General features: G+C 70.0%; 1 pseudogene; it reads right to left on the bottom strand.

The window, feature by feature from the left end:
- Nucleotides 1-1057: 1057 nt before the first annotated feature.
- Nucleotides 1058-2635, bottom strand: LOC136636575 (cytochrome P450 1B1 pseudogene; annotated as a pseudogene).
- Nucleotides 2636-2944: the final 309 nt, after the last annotated feature.

Below are 2944 nucleotides of genomic sequence, written 5' to 3'. Positions count from 1 at the left end.
TGCATTGCACAATTATGGGTTGCAAACCCCCTTAAGGCTGCTGTTTTTAAGAAAAAGCTGCTTTTGGTGGGCTGGTTTGAAGCAGACAAACAGCAAGGAATGGGGACTTAACTAGTCCCTCCTGGGCACTTTCCCACTATCATCCCTCCCCCCCCCATCACCCATCCTGGAGCTTTCCAGGTTTCAGACAGTTTATGTGTGTGAAACCCCAGGGATAGTGAGGCAGGTGGAGGAGTTATGGCAGAAAGGAGGGGAAAGAGGGTAAGCATCCATCCACAACTGCTCCTCTCCAAACACCCTCTCCCAAAGCTGCTTTTCCTTAGGAACTGTGTGTGTTTTATATGTGTAGTTTGAGCTGTCAAAGAAATATTAACAAAACAGGCATTTCTCACACAGTATGGCCCCAAATTCCTCTTTCAGAAGGAGCAGCAGCAAAGATGATTAGCAACAGTGGTGTAGCTGGAGGGGGGGTGGAGCAGCCAGTCCGGTGGGGAGGGTCAGTGGCAAGCGACCCTTCCCTTTGGAGCCATTCCCGGCATGGCTCTGTATATGGTCCCCACACCGGGAATGGCTCCTAAGGGAAGGGTTGCTTGCCCGCCCTGCTGAGCCTCCCTCTCTGCCTGACTGCTCCGCCCCCCTCCAGCTACGCCACCGACCAGCAAACTCCTGAACAAAAATAACGTGGAAGAAAGGAGAGCCTGGAAAAGAGCTTTTTTTTTCTGGCAAGCAAACACAATCCTACGCATGTCTGCTCAGAAGTAAGCCCCATTCGAGTCAATGGGGCTTACTCCCAGGAAAGCGTGGATAGTCATTTCAAAAATGTGCTTGTTTCAAAGAGTCATCTCAGGACGTCACCGCCCCAGAGGAGGCTGCAGGCGCAGCGGTTCATCTGCAGGGATGGCGATGCTGTGGATGTCCTTAAAGCAAGTCCCTGGGGTGGGGAGGGAGCGGCCGCCCCTTTTCCTGGGGCTGCAGCTGCCGCGGTGAGGCCACGAGGGGCAGGGCCGGATCCCGTCCCAGCCTCCGGCGCAGGTGCTGCAGCGTGGACCGGCCCGGGCTAGAGGGCGTCTGCAGCGGGGGCGGCCTCCGCGAGCGCGTCCGGACGGCGGGTGGCGCACAGGGTGTAGGGCAGGGGCCGGAGGGCCAGGCCGTGCTTGCAGTCCATGCTGAGCCGCTCGGCGGGGTTGGCGCGCAGGTCGCACTGGTGCAGCAGGATGGCGGTGAAGAGGAAGAGCTGCAGGCGCGCCAGCTGGTCGCCGATGCAGCGCCGGCGGCCCACCGAGAAGACCATGACGCGCGCGGCCTGGTCGCGGTCGAGGCCCTGCCGGGCGTCGAGGAAGCGCGCGGGGTCGAAGACGTGCGGGTCCTTCCAGCGCAGCGGGTCGTGGTTGGCCGACCACTGGTTGACGAAGACGGCGGTGCCGGCGGGGATGTGGAAGCCGTCGAGGACCGTGTCGGCGGTGGTGGCGTGCGGGATGGTGAGCGGCACGAAGCTGCTGAAGCGCAGCGCCTCGCACAGGAAGGCCTCCAGGCGCGGCAGCGCGGCCCGGTCCTCGCCCGCGGGCAGCCGGCCGCGCCCCACCACGCGGTCCAGGTCGCGCTGCAGCTGGCGGCGCAGCGGCGCGTGCTGCAGCAGCAGCAGCAGCACCCAGGCCAGCGCGGCCGAGGTGGTGTCCTGGCCGGCGCCGAAGAGGTCGGTGAGCGTCCCGTCGGCGCAGTCGCCCAGCAGCGCCCGCGGCGCGCCCGCGCCCAGCTCCATGCGCTCCAGCACGGCGTCGCTGGCGTGGCGCGGGGGCGCGCCGGGCCGGAAGGAGGCGCGGCTGCGGGCCACCTGGGCGCGCACGAAGGCGTGCAGCTCGCGGTTGAGCGCCTGGAAGTCGCGGAAGAGGCGGCGCACGGGGTTGGGGAAGGCGCGCAGCCAGGGCAGCACGTCCACCAGGCTGCCCGCCGCCACCGCCGCGCCGAAGCGGTCGTTGCGCGCCAGCAGCGCGCGCAGCTCGGCGTCGTGGCCGTGGCGCCGCCCGAAGCACAGCGCGCTCAGCACGTTGGCGCTCGCCGCCAGCAGCAGCGGCGCCGGGTCCGCGAAGGCGCCGCCCGCGCAGCGCCGCGCCAACTCCGCCGCCAGCGCCTGCGCCTCGCCCGCCACGTGCGCCTCGAACAGCCGCCGGCCCGGCGCGCCCGCCGCGCAGAAGGCGCGCAGCGTGGCCTGCGCCGCCCGCCGCTGCGCGCGCCAGCGCTCCGAGTACGCGCCGAAGGCCACGCTGCGCCCGCCCGACACCAGCGCGAAGGACGGGAAGTCGGGCCGGCCCGCGAAGCGCGCGCCCTGCCCCACCAGCGCGCGCCGGATCGCCGCCTCGCCGTTCAGCACCACCACGCGGCGCCGCCCCAGCCGCAGCCCGAACACGTCCCCGTAGCGCCGCGCCAGCGCGCAGAACGTGCGGTGCGGCAGGCGGCCCAGCTGCAGCGCGTGGCCCAGCAGGGGCCAGCCCGGCGGGCCCGGCAGCGGCCGCCCCGCCGGCGCCGCGCCCCGCCGCCGCCGCCACAGGCACAGCAGCAGCGCCGCGCACGCCAGCAGCAGCGCCGGCCCCGCCGCGCCCCCGCGGGGCTCCCCCGACGGGCCCCGCTCCGCGCCCATCGCCGCCCTGCTCGGCGAGCGCCTGCCCGGGGCCGCTCTGGGCGGGGGAGGAGGAGGCGAGCCTTCCTCGGGGCCCTGGCTGGAAGGCGGGAGCGGGACGGCGCGCCCCTCCACTGCCTGCCTGCAGGCGCCGCTCTGAGCTGCCGGCAGTGCCGTCCCGCTTTATAACCGTCGGGAAGGGGCCGAGCGTCGTCCTCCCTCTGGTGGTCCCGGAGCCCCCCGCCCCGCGCAGTCCTGCCGCGCCTCCGGGGATGCAGGCAGCAGAGGTCCCTCGCGCCCGCCACTTGCCAAAGTCTTCCTCCTCCTGCC

This window comes from Tiliqua scincoides, chromosome 1, assembly GCF_035046505.1.
Source record: "Tiliqua scincoides isolate rTilSci1 chromosome 1, rTilSci1.hap2, whole genome shotgun sequence".
NCBI lineage: Eukaryota > Metazoa > Chordata > Lepidosauria > Squamata > Scincidae > Tiliqua > Tiliqua scincoides.
This window is presented reverse-complemented; position numbering and strand designations above follow the sequence as displayed.